Source organism: Rhipicephalus microplus, unplaced genomic scaffold (genome assembly GCF_043290135.1).
Source record: "Rhipicephalus microplus isolate Deutch F79 unplaced genomic scaffold, USDA_Rmic scaffold_202, whole genome shotgun sequence".
Classification (NCBI taxonomy): Eukaryota; Metazoa; Arthropoda; class Arachnida; order Ixodida; family Ixodidae; genus Rhipicephalus; species Rhipicephalus microplus.
This window is the reverse complement of record NW_027464773.1, coordinates 75,001-87,500: the sequence shown is the minus strand read 5'-3', so window position 1 is coordinate 87,500 and position 12,500 is coordinate 75,001. Positions and strand designations below refer to the sequence as shown.

At 60.7% G+C, this 12,500-nt stretch overlaps 2 non-coding genes across 2 annotated transcripts; both read right to left on the bottom strand.

Annotated features, from left to right (window-relative positions):
* Positions 1–546: 546 nt before the first annotated feature.
* LOC142792081 (5.8S ribosomal RNA) lies at positions 547–699 on the bottom strand. The gene has a single exon (XR_012890638.1). It is a non-coding gene; the product is annotated as a 5.8S ribosomal RNA (ribosomal RNA).
* A 1,719-nt stretch (positions 700–2,418) lies between these two features.
* LOC142792067 (small subunit ribosomal RNA) lies at positions 2,419–4,233 on the bottom strand. Its single transcript, XR_012890624.1, has one exon. It is a non-coding gene; the product is annotated as a small subunit ribosomal RNA (ribosomal RNA).
* Positions 4,234–12,500: the final 8,267 nt, after the last annotated feature.

Here is a 12,500-nt window from a genome sequence, read left to right as displayed (position 1 = left end):
AGCCTCCTCACCTCCCTGCGCTTTGCGCGCGAACGTTCCCTGTTCGCGCGGCAAAGCCTGGAGGAGGCACGGCCCCGCAGCGTGTTCGAGCGCCCGGTCTACGGGACACCCTGCTTACTTCGAGGGCAACAAGCGCAACGCAAGGCTGCGATCTCGCGCACTTTGCGCACGGCTGGAGAAGCTTTGCTGGCCGGCTTTCGCTCCTCGTGTTTACCGTGCGTTAAAGTTGCGCGTCCGTGGCTCTCGCAGCTCTTGCGCGCCCGGTCGCAGAGAGGAGTACGCAACCTCGACCGCACTTTCCCTGCAGGCTTCCTTCCGACTCGAAGTCCTGCGGCGGTCTCAACGAGGTGCCACATCCTCAATGCAGTCGGTCGCCCCCGTTTCGGTTGGGCTCTGGCACGACGGTCGCCACCGTCTCGCCCTTGAGTGGCCGCTGTTGGCGCTCGCTGTGAGGTGTTCAGCGTGCTGTCCGTGTTGCCGACGCGGTCAAAACGAGTCGACGGCTCACGTTCCCTTGTGCGCCGAAGGCTCTCTTGATATGTGATCCGACCCTCAGACAGACGAAGCCAAGGGAAGACCCAAGGCCGCAATGTGCGTTCAAAGAATCAGTGCTCAGTGTGTCCTGCAATTCACACCAAGTCTCGCAGCTGGCTGCGTTCTTCATCGACCCGAGAACCGAGTGATCCACCGCTTAGAGTCGTGAAAAAGTGTTTGTTCAATTCCGTACAGTCAAAACCAAACGTTTCTGGCACTCGGCCAAACAGTGGCCAAGAAGGGCGCTTTTCAGCGCACGCTTGGACTCCAAAACTCTGCCGCGCCTTTTTCGGCTGCCGCAAATCGAGCAAACGGTGTGTTTCGGACGGCGTTTCGCTTTCGCTACTTGCGAGTGCTTTCGTGGTCCACCCCTCTATAAATACTCGGGAGGCGTCGAAGCCGGTTCTCCAAGCCGGACCCGTAGGTATCGTTGTGTGCTCGCTCTCATTGGCCCGCCTAACCAGAAAATGCCTGCGGTACACCCATTTGGATAAGAGTGCACGCAGATGCGGGCCTCGACGGCTACACATTTCCTCGGGCGGCCGCCTCCCGGCCTCCGTGGAGCGCGGGATGCACGGTCCCATCGACAAGCCTCTCCCGTTTTTACCGTGGCGTCGCGGTTCACCACGGCAGGCGGGTCGGTCTCCTCCGCATAAAAAGGGGGACCCCCGCTTTTTGTTCCACGAAATCGCACAAGCTTTTTTCGCATCCACGGTTTGCCACCGCACACCAAAATGCCGATCCGGCTGCCTACTTTAGCCAACAGGTGGAGCCAGGCGCGCCGTACTTGCGCGGCACTTCCCACGTCCACCGAAGTCGGTGCCAAGGACCACTTTCGGCGCCGGAGCCGCGTACGAGCCTACTCGAGGCGGAAGAACGAAGCCAGCAAGGGCCTGGCCGCAAGTGCGTTCAATTGTCGGGACGTCCAAGTCCCTCGTTCTTCCGTGCTTCCTCTTTCGGCAAGTCGTTGCGGCACCTTCCCAAAGCGCGCAGACCCGCTAATCGCGACGAGCGCGACGTGGCCGTGCCGCCTTTCCCTCGGCAGCAAGCAAAACGCCTGGCAACGTCGACGCTCCCCTAACCGCGATCTCGCACCGTGTTTCGTGTGGCGAATTCAAAAGCCGGCCGGCGCTGCTGCAACCATTACGGTCGGTACGCATACGCCGCGGAGGGCGGGACGGTCATCGGAGCGTGCGGTTCCTCCATCGAGTACTGCGCACCTCGGCCGTCGCATCGCCGTGCCATGACCGGCCGCGCGTCAACGCGAACCGGTGCCAGCGAGATCCCTCGCCTGCAAGAACCGACCGGCAGCCTCCGTCACCCGAGGACGCGGAGGCGCTTGCCGCGGACGGCGGGACGGTATGCACTGGTGCACAGCGGACCCGTCACATCGCCAGTTCCTTGACCGACCGCCGACGCTTGTGCCGTTCCTCTCGTACTTGGCAGTCGCCGCGCGATTGTCGGGTCTCGTTCTTGCACGCTCGAACGGTCGGGAGGGCACTCGGCTGGCGTTTCGGGAACGCGCAGCCTCGCCTTCTACCGACGTAACCACGACTCGCCGTTCGCGCTCCGCCGCTCCTGTTTACAGTACTAGGCGGTCCCGCAGCGGTCGGGTCGCGCATTTCGAGCGCTTCGAGCCACGGTGCAGTGGCGGGTCGAAAGCCGACCTATGAGTGCGTTGCGCCGTTTGTACCCGCGTCCGCCACCTGGCCGACCGTCCAAGGTCGCGGTGTTGGCGTCCGCTGGGCGCAACAATTTGTCACGGGGTGCCGCTCCACATTCAGGCAGCCCCGTGGGGAAAAGCCGACCCCGCGTCCAAACGGGGTCAGCGGCAGAAAGTGTCGGGCGCAGACGCAGCTGAGGCGCTCACCCTTCACAATCCGTTAATGATCCTTCCGCAGGTTCACCTACGGAAACCTTGTTACGACTTTTACTTCCTCTAAATGATCAAGTTTGGTCATCTTTCCAACAGACCGGCGCAACCGAAAGGCCGCGCCGGACATCGGTCCGAAGACCTCACTAAATCATTCAATCGGTAGTAGCGACGGGCGGTGTGTACAAAGGGCAGGGACGTAATCAACGCGAGCTTATGACTCGCGCTTACTGGGAATTCCTCGTTCAAGGGGAACAATTGCAAGCCCCTATCCCAATCACGAAAGAAGTTCCACGGGTTACCCAGTCTTTTCAGACAGGGATAAAGACACGCTGCTTCCTTCAGTGTAGCGCGCGTGCGGCCCCGGACATCTAAGGGCATCACAGACCTGTTATTGCTCTGTTTCGTGCGGCTAGGAGCCGCTTGTCCCTCTAAGAAGGTTGTAAGGTGCTGGGAACCCCGCACCTATTTAATAGGCTAGAGTCTCGTTCGTTATCGGAATTAACCAGACAAATCGCTCCACCAACTAAGAACGGCCATGCACCACCATCCACCGAATCAAGAAAGAGCTCTCAATCTGTCAATCCTCCCAGTGTCCGGGCCGGGTAAGTTTTCCCGTGTTGAGTCAAATTAAGCCGCAGGCTCCACTCCTGGTGGTGCCCTTCCGTCAATTCCTTTAAGTTTCAGCTTTGCAACCATACTTCCCCCGGAACCCAAATACTTTGGTTTCCCGGAAGCTGCCCGCCGAGTCATTTGAGTAACTCAGGCGGATCGCTGGTTGGCATCGTTTATGGTCAGAACTAGGGCGGTATCTGATCGCCTTCGAACCTCTGACTTTCGTTCTTGATCAATGAAAACATTCTTGGCAAATGCTTTCGCAGTAGTTCGTCTTGCGACGGTCCAAGAATTTCACCTCTAGCGCCGCAATACGAATGCCCCCGTCCGTCCCTCTTAATCATTACCTCGTATTCCAAAAACCAACAGAACAGAAACGAGGTCTTGTTCTATTATTCCATGCAAGTTTATTCAGGCGACTCGCCTGCGTTGAGCACTCTAATTTTTTCAAAGTAAAAGCACCGGCCATCTCGAGGCACACAATGAAGTGCACCAAGAAAGAACCGGCATGATGTTCAGTCCGAGCCGTCGCATCGGGTAGATGCACTACTCGTCTGGAACTGAGATCCAACTACGAGCTTTTTAACCGCAGCAGCTTTAGTATACGCTATTGGAGCTGGAATTACCGCGGCTGCTGGCACCAGACTTGCCCTCCAATTGATCCTCGTTAAAGGATTTAGAGTGTACTCATTTCAATTACGGGGCCTCAAAAGAGTCCCGTATTGTTATTTTTCGTCACTACCTCCCCGTGCCGGGAGTGGGTAATTTGCGCGCCTGCTGCCTTCCTTGGATGTGGTAGCCGTTTCTCAGGCTCCCTCTCCGGAATCGAACCCTGATTCTCCGTTACCCGTAACAACCATGGTAAGCAAGTAACCTACCATCGAAAGTTGATAAGGCAGACACTTGAAAGAAACGTCGCCGGCTCGTGGCCATGCGATCAGCACAAAGTTATCCAGAGTCACCACACAATACGGGCCGAAACCCGATCGATCTTGGTCTAATAAAAGCACCCGTTACCCAAAGGGCTCCAGGCTCACTGCATGTATTAGCTCTAGAATTGCCACAGTTATCCAAGTAGGAAGAAACGATCTAAGGAACCATAACTGATTTAATGAGCCATTCGCGGTTTCGCCTTATTTCGGCATGTACTTAGACATGCATGGCTTAATCTTTGAGACAAGCATATGATTACTGGCAGGATCAACCAGGTAATCGTTCGACTGCGCGTCCGTCCTCGCCTTCGGCGGGCCGGACGCAGTCTGTGTGCGGCGGAGGCCACCTTCAGGCGCCCCAACACGCTTATTTTGCACTCCGAGATGACGGCGTTCGAGCTCGCTACGGCACAACCTTCCCGAAAGACGAGTGGGAGCCGTGCGGCAAGAAGCACGTTCATGCTCGCTCTTTTTCGTTGCATCGACTCGGTCGCGCCGTGCGGGTTGCCCAAGCCCGCTGCACTGTCGGTGGACCGGCCGGAACTAGCAACGGAGCCGAGACTGCAAAGCCGCCAGACGACGGGTCAAGCCCGCGTCTTCGGCGCTTTCGCATCTGAATCGCCCGAGGACGACACGGAACACACCTCGATATCGTGGTAAAACGGCACCGTCCGACAACCAGCCCCTAACGCATCAAGCGGATGAGGCTGCAGACGACTGCCGTGGATTCCCCTGGAGCAGACCCGAGGACACGCTTGACGAGGCCGAAGCCCGCCGCATATCAGACACCCGGTCGCTTTCGCGTACGCCGCTCACGAGAACCCCCACATAATAGCAGCGATAAGTACCCAGACCTCCTTGGGCACTAATACGAGCGTACTCGAGAAAATTTCACCGCGGGTGTGCCCCGAAACGTGTGGCACGTTGAGCGTGCCACAAGTCTACGTCGCTCTCAAACCCGCCGAGGTCGTAGAATTTGCGACCCTACTCACGAAATTCCCACCGAGGATACGGCCGCAAACGTACCGCACCTTGGGTAGGCCACGAGTTTGTGCAACACTACGCTGACGGCACAGCACCGAGGTCGTGCGCGCACGCACGGGAAAATTCCGCCGCGGTTTCTGCCGAAAACGTAAGGCACCACGACTCTCCGCAAGTTCGCGTCGACTGCGAAAGACCGAAGTCGTGAACGACGTGTCCGCTACTCGCCGCCGACACGCTGGACACCAAACGTACAACGACTCGACGGCGTCGTAGAGGCCCACGACGCGGTTTTCCTTAACGACGTCTCGGCGTGGCACCGACAGGTTAGAACGGCCGACCAACGTTCCCTGTCCGCCGTTCGGCTCAGTCGAAGGGCTCGGCGACTTCGGCAACGCTGCGAAGCCGCACGGTGACGCACGCCATGTCCCCATTTTTTTTTTTTCTTTCTGCGTCTGCCGGGGTGCCCCTATAATAGCAGCGATAAGCACCCAGACCGCCGTGGGTCGCTCGCCCCGGCTGACGTGGTTTTTCGTACTCCTGCGGCGGTCGCCGTCAAGCACGTCCAAATACGCTACTTTCGTGGGCGCATTCACGCTCTTTCGCTTCGCCGGAGTGCCAGCACTCACTCTGCCAAAAACGGCGAACATCCGAGCGGCGGTTCCCACTTTTGCGTCGGCGTCGCAAACCCCGCCCCGGCAGACGAGGTTTGCCGTACTCGTGCGACGGTGGCCGGCGGGCACGTCGAAAGACGCCGATATCGTGCGCGAATTGGCGCACCTTGGCTTCACCGGAGTGCCGCCACTGACTCCTCCAAAAACGGCGAAGATCCGAGCGGCGCTTCCCACTTTCGCATCGGCGTCCCGAACTCCGCCCCGGCTGACGCGGTTTACCGTACTCGTGCGACGGTCGCCGGCGAGCACGTGGAAAGACGCCGATATCGTGCCCGAATCGGCTCCGTTCGGCTTCGCCGGAGTGCCAGCACTGGCTCGGCGAAAGACGACGAACATCCGAGCGACGGTTCTCACTATTGCGTACGCGTCGCAAACCCCGCCCCGGCAGACGCACTTTGCCGTACTCGTGCGACGGTCGCCGGCGAGCACGTAGAAAGACGCCGATATCGTGCCGGAATCGGCCCCGTTTGGCTTCGCCGGAGTGCCAGCACTCACTCGGCCACAAACGGCGAACATCCGAGCGGCGGTTCCCACTTAGCCGTCGGCGTCCCGAACTCCGCCCCGGCAGACGCAGTTGCCGAGCTCGTGCGACTAGCGACCGCGAAGCCGTCTCGCGACGCCGCTTTCGTGCGCGGCTCCCACTGCGACCTGGGTCACCCGAGGTCGACGAGCAAGAAAGAATGTCGAAAAAAAATTTTTTTTTTTTGCGTCTGCCGGGGTGCCCCTATAATAGCAGCGATAAGCACCCAGACCGCCATGGGTCGCTCGCCCCGGCTGACGTGGTTTTTCGTTTTCCTGCGGTGGTCGTCGTCAAGCACGTCCAAACACGCCACTTTCGTGGGCGCATTCGCGCTCTTTCGCTTCGCCGGAGTGCCAGCACTCACTCTGCCAAAAACGGCGAACATCCTAGTGGCGGTTCCCACTTTTGCGTCGGCGTCGCCAACCCCGCCCCGGCATACGCGGTTTGCCGTACTCGTGCGGCGGTGGCCGGCGGGCACGTCGAAAGACACCGATATCGTGCGCGAGTCGATGCTTCTTGGTCTCGCAGGAGGGCCGCCACTCACTCCTGCAAAAACGGCGAAGATCCGAGCGGCGCTTCCCACTTTTTCGTCGGCATCGCAAACCTCGCCCCGGCAGACGCGCTTTGCCGTACTCGTGCGACGGTCGCCGGCGAGCACGTCGAAATACGCCGATATCGTGCCCGAATCGGCCCCGTTTCGCTTCGCCGGAGTGCCAGCACTCACTCGGCCAAAAACGGCGAACATCCGAGCAGCGGTACCCACTTAGCCGTCGGCATCCCGAACTCCGCGCCGGCTGACGCGGTTGCCGAGCTCGTGCGACTAGCGACCGCGAACGCGTCTCGCGACGCCGCTTTCGTGCGCGGCTCCCATTGCGACCTGGGTTACCCGAGCTCGACCAGCAAAAAAGAAGGTCGAAAAAAAATTTTTTTTTTCTGCGTCTGCCGGGGTGCCCCTATAATAGCAGCGATAAGCACCCAGACCGCCGTGGGTCGCTCGCCCCGGCTGACGTGGTTTTTCGTACTCCTGCAGCGGTCGCCGTCAAGCACGTCCAAATACGCCACTTTCGTGGGCGCTTTCGCGCTCTTTCGCGTCGCCGGTGTGCCAGCACTCACTCTGCCAAAAACGGCGAACATCCTAGTGGCGGTTCCCACTTTTGCGTCGGCGTCGCCAACCCCGCCCCGGCATACGCGGTTTGCCGTACTCGTGCGGCGGTGGCCGGCGGGCACGTCGAAAGACACCGATATCGTGCGCGAGTCGATGCTTCTTGGTCTCGCAGGAGGGCCGCCACTCACTCCTGCAAAAACGGCGAAGATCCGAGCGGCGCTTCCCACTTTTTCGTCGGCATCGCAAACCTCGCCCCGGCAGACGCGCTTTGCCGTACTCGTGCGACGGTCGCCGGCGAGCACGTCGAAATACGCCGATATCGTGCCCGAATCGGCCCCGTTTCGCTTCGCCGGAGTGCCAGCACTCACTCGGCCAAAAACGGCGAACATCCGAGCAGCGGTACCCACTTAGCCGTCGGCATCCCGAACTCCGCGCCGGCTGACGCGGTTGCCGAGCTCGTGCGACTAGCGACCGCGAACGCGTCTCGCGACGCCGCTTTCGTGCGCGGCTCCCATTGCGACCTGGGTTACCCGAGCTCGACCAGCAAAAAAGAAGGTCGAAAAAAAATTTTTTTTTTCTGCGTCTGCCGGGGTGCCCCTATAATAGCAGCGATAAGCACCCAGACCGCCGTGGGTCGCTCGCCCCGGCTGACGTGGTTTTTCGTACTCCTGCAGCGGTCGCCGTCAAGCACGTCCAAATACGCCACTTTCGTGGGCGCTTTCGCGCTCTTTCGCGTCGCCGGTGTGCCAGCACTCACTCTGCCAAAAACGGCCAACATCCGAGCGGCGGTTCCCACTTTTGCGTCGGCGTCGTAAACCCCGCCCCGGCAGACGCGGTTTGCCCTACTCGTTCGACGGTCGCCGGCGAGCGCGTCGAAAGACGCCGATATCGTGCGCTAATTGGCGCTCCTTGGCTTCTCCGGAGTGCCGCCACTCACTCCTCCAAAAACGGCGAAGATCCGAGCGGCGTTCTCCACTTTCGCATCGGCGTCCCGAACTCCGCCCGGGCTGACGCGGTTTACCGTACTCGTGCGACGGTCGCCGCCGGGCACGTCGAAAGACGCCGATATCGTGCCGTAATCGGCCCCGTTTGGCTTCGCCCGAGTGCCAGCACTCACTCGGCCAAAAACGGCGAACATCCGAGCAGCGTTTCCCACTTTCGCATCGGCGTCCCGAAGCCCGCCCCGGCAGACGCGGTTTGCCCTACTCGAGCGACGGTCGCCGGCGATCACGTCGAAAGGCGCCGAATTCGTGCACGAATCGATGCTTCTTGGTCTCGCAGGAGGGCCGCCACTCACTCCTGCAAAAACGGCGAAGATCCGAGTTGCGCTTCCCACTTTTTCGTCGGCGTCCCGAACTACGCCCCGGCTGACGCGGTTTACCGTACTCGTGCGACGGTCGCCGGCGGGCACTTCAAAATACGCCGATTTCGTGGGCGCATTCACGCTGTTTCGCTTCCCCGGAGTGCCAACACTCACTCTGCCGAAAGCGGCGATCATCCGAGCGGCGGTTCCCACTTTTGCGTCGGCTTCGCAAACGGCGCCCCGGCAGACGCGCTCGTGCGACGTACTCGTGCGACGGTCGCCGGCGAGCACGTCGAAAGACGCCGATATCGTGCTCGAATCGACCCCGTTTCGCTTCGCCGGAGTGCTGCCAGTCACGGCGCAGAAAACGGCGAACAAGTGTTTTTTTTTTTCCTAGAATTTGTGTTATAGAAGGCACATTTGATATCGGACGATAATTTTCAACTTTATCACGCGCACCGATTTTCGTGTAGAGGTTTGCAAGTTTATGGGAATTTCTCCACTTGGAATAATGCGATTTAGTAGTACTACGAGAACTTCATGGATGTACTCAAGGGTACGGGGCAAGTCAGTTACGTCAACACCTGCAGATTTTTTACACTTCAAACTGAAAATTGTTGGTTGTGAGTCCTCGTGTGATATTAAAGGCCGATTCGCTAACACATAGAACAAAGAAAGAAAGGAAGAAAAAACGCCCGCGCTCGCTCAAGAAACCTGGGTTCGCAACAAGTGGCAACAACAAGCAACCGAGCGAGTGCGCCAAAACCCGTGGCGGCCGAACAAACGCGAAGTCCCAACCGCGTCAGCCGGGGCGGCACGGGACAGGAAAAATCACTTCAGCCGGGGCGGCGGGGCACCGAATAAACCTCGTCACCTCGTCGCAGGATAAAAGAGGAAACAAAAAGTCTAAACAGCGTCTGCTGGAGCGAATGCGTAATAAAACAACAACAACAACAAAAAAAAAACACCCGCGCTCAAGAAGTCTGCAATCCTCACAAAAGGCGACTGTGACCGAGCAGCGTCAGCCGGGGCCGTGCGGAAACGGAAAAACCGCGACTACCGGGGCGTCGAGGCACCGAAAAATCCACTTCAGCCGCGGCGAAAAAAAAAAACAAAAAGAAAGACGGAGGGGGGGGGGAACCACGTCTGCCGGGGCGAAGGAAAAAAAAAACGCGTCTGCCGGGGCGAGCCCGGGTGCGGCACCACCGGGAAAACTGTGGCAAACAGACATGGCGATCGAGTGAGTGGGCCGCCAGCCAGGCTCAGCCAAAAAGTGCAAAGTCCGAACTGCGTCAGCCGGGGCGGCAAAAACCGCGTCAGCCGGGGCGGCGCAAAAAACCGCGTCTGCCGGGGCGGCACGAAACCGCGTCAGCCGGGGCGGGGCGAAAACTGCGTCAGCCGGGGCGAAAAGAAAAAAAAAAACGCGTCTGCCGGGGCAAGCCCGGGTGCGGCACCACCGGGAAAACTGTGGCAAACAGACATGGCGATCGAGTGAGTGGGCCGCCAGCCAGGCACAGCCGAAAAGTGCAAAGTCCGAACCGTGTCAGCCGGGGCGACGCAAAAACCGCGTCAGCCGGGGCGGCGCGAAAACCGCGTCAGCCGGGGCGGCACGAAACCGCGTCAGCCGGGGCGGCGCGAAAACTGCGTCAGCCGGGGCGGCGCGAAAACCTCGTCAGCCGGGGCGAGCGAAAAGGGGGGGGGGAACCACGTCTGCCGGGGCGAAAGAAAAAAAAAACGCGTCTGCCGGGGCGAGCCCGGGTGCGGCACCACCGGGAAGACTGTGGCAAACAGACATGGCGATCGAGTGAGTGGGCCGCCAGCCAGGCTCAGCCCAAAAAGTGCCAAGTCCGAACTGCGTCAGCCGGGGCGGCAAAAACCGCGTCAGCCGGGGCGGCGCGAAAACCGCGTCTGCCGGGGCGGCGCGAAAACTGCGTCAGCCGGGGCGAGCCCGGGTGCGGCACCACCGGGAAAACTGTGGCTAACAGACATGGCGATCGAGTGAGTGGGCCACCAGCCAGGCTCAGCCAAAAAGTGCCAAGTCCGAACTGCGTCAGCCGGGGCGGCAAAAACCGCGTCAGCCGGGGCGGCGCAAAAAAACCGCGTCTGCCGGGGCGGCACGAAACCGCGTCAGCCGGGGCGGCGCGAAAACTGCGTCAGCCGGGGCGAAAGAAAAAAAAAAACGCGTCTGCCGGGGCGAGCCCGGGTGCGGCACCACCGGGAAAACTGTGGCAAACAGACATGGCGATCGAGTGAGTGGGCCGCCAGCCAGGCACAGCCGAAAAGTGCTAAGTCCGAACTGCGTCTGCCGGGGCGGCACGAAACCGCGTCAGCCGGGGCGGCGCGAAAACCGCGTCTGCCGGGGCGGCACGAAACCGCGTCAGCCGGGGCGGCGCGAAAACTGCGTCAGCCGGGGCGAGCCCGGGTGCGGCACCACCGGGAAAACTGTGGCAAACAGACATGGCGATCGAGTGAGTGGGCCGCCAGCCAGGCACAGCCGAAAAGTGCTAAGTCCGAACTGCGTCTGCCGGGGCGGCACGAAACCGCGTCAGCCGGGGCGGCGCGAAAACCGCGTCTGCCGGGGCGGCACGAAACCGCGTCAGCCGGGGCGGCGCGAAAACTGCGTCAGCCGGGGCGAGCCCGGGTGCGGCACCACCGGGAAAACTGTGGCAAACAGACATGGCGATCGAGTGAGTCGGCCGCCAGCCAGGCACAGCCGAAAAGTGCTAAGTCCGAACTGCGTCAGCCGGGGCGGCAAAAACCGCGTCAGCCGGGGCGGCGCAAAAAACCGCGTCTGCCGGGGCGGCACGAAACCGCGTCAGCCGGGGCGGCGCGAAAACTGCGTCAGCCGGGGCGAAAGAAAAAAAAAAAACGCGTCTGCCGGGGCGAGCCCGGGTGCGGCACCACCGGGAAAACTGTGGCAAACAGACATGGCGATCGAGTGAGTGGGCCGCCAGCCAGGCACAGCCGAAAAGTGCTAAGTCCGAACTGCGTCTGCCGGGGCGGCACGAAACCGCGTCAGCCGGGGCGGCGCGAAAACCGCGTCTGCCGGGGCGGCACGAAACCGCGTCAGCCGGGGCGGCGCGAAAACTGCGTCAGCCGGGGCGAGCCCGGGTGCGGCACCACCGGGAAAACTGTGGCAAACAGACATGGCGATTGAGTGAGTGGGCCGCCAGCCAGGCACAGCCGAAAAGTGCTAAGTCCGAACTGCGTCTGCCGGGGCGGCACGAAACCGCGTCAGCCGGGGCGGCGCGAAAACCGCGTCTGCCGGGGCGGCACGAAACCGCGTCAGCCGGGGCGGCGCGAAAACTGCGTCAGCCGGGGCGAGCCCGGGTGCGGCACCACCGGGAAAACTGTGGCAAACAGACATGGCGATCGAGTGAGTGGGCCGCCAGCCAGGCACAGCCGAAAAGTGCTAAGTCCGAACTGCGTCAGCCGGGGCGGCAAAAACCGCGTCAGCCGGGGCGGCGCAAAAACCGCGTCTGCCGGGGCGAAATAAAAAAAAAAAACAAAGAAAAAAGCCCGCGCTTAATCAAAAGAAAACAAAGAAAAAAGCTTGCGCTTAATCAAAAGAAAACAAACAAAAAAAGTTCGCGCTTAAGCCTGGCGGTGGAACCACCGGGGCAAACAGACCTGGCGATCGAGTGAGTGGGCCGCCAGCCGGGGTGAGCCAAAAAGTGCAAAGTCCGAACCGCGTCAGCCGGGGCGACGCAAAAACCGCGTCAGCCGGGGCGGCGCGAAAACCGCGTCAGCCGGGGCGGCGCGAAAACCGCGTCAGCCGGGGCGGCGCAAAAACCGCGTCAGCCGGGGCGGCGCAAAAACTGCGTCAGCCGGGGCGGCACGGAAAAACGAAAACCGCGTCAGCCGGGGCGGCACGGAAAAACGAAAACCGCGTCAGCCGGGGCGACATCAAAATGAGGAAAAAAAAAAAAAACTGCCTTAGGACACCTGCGTACACTTTCATGC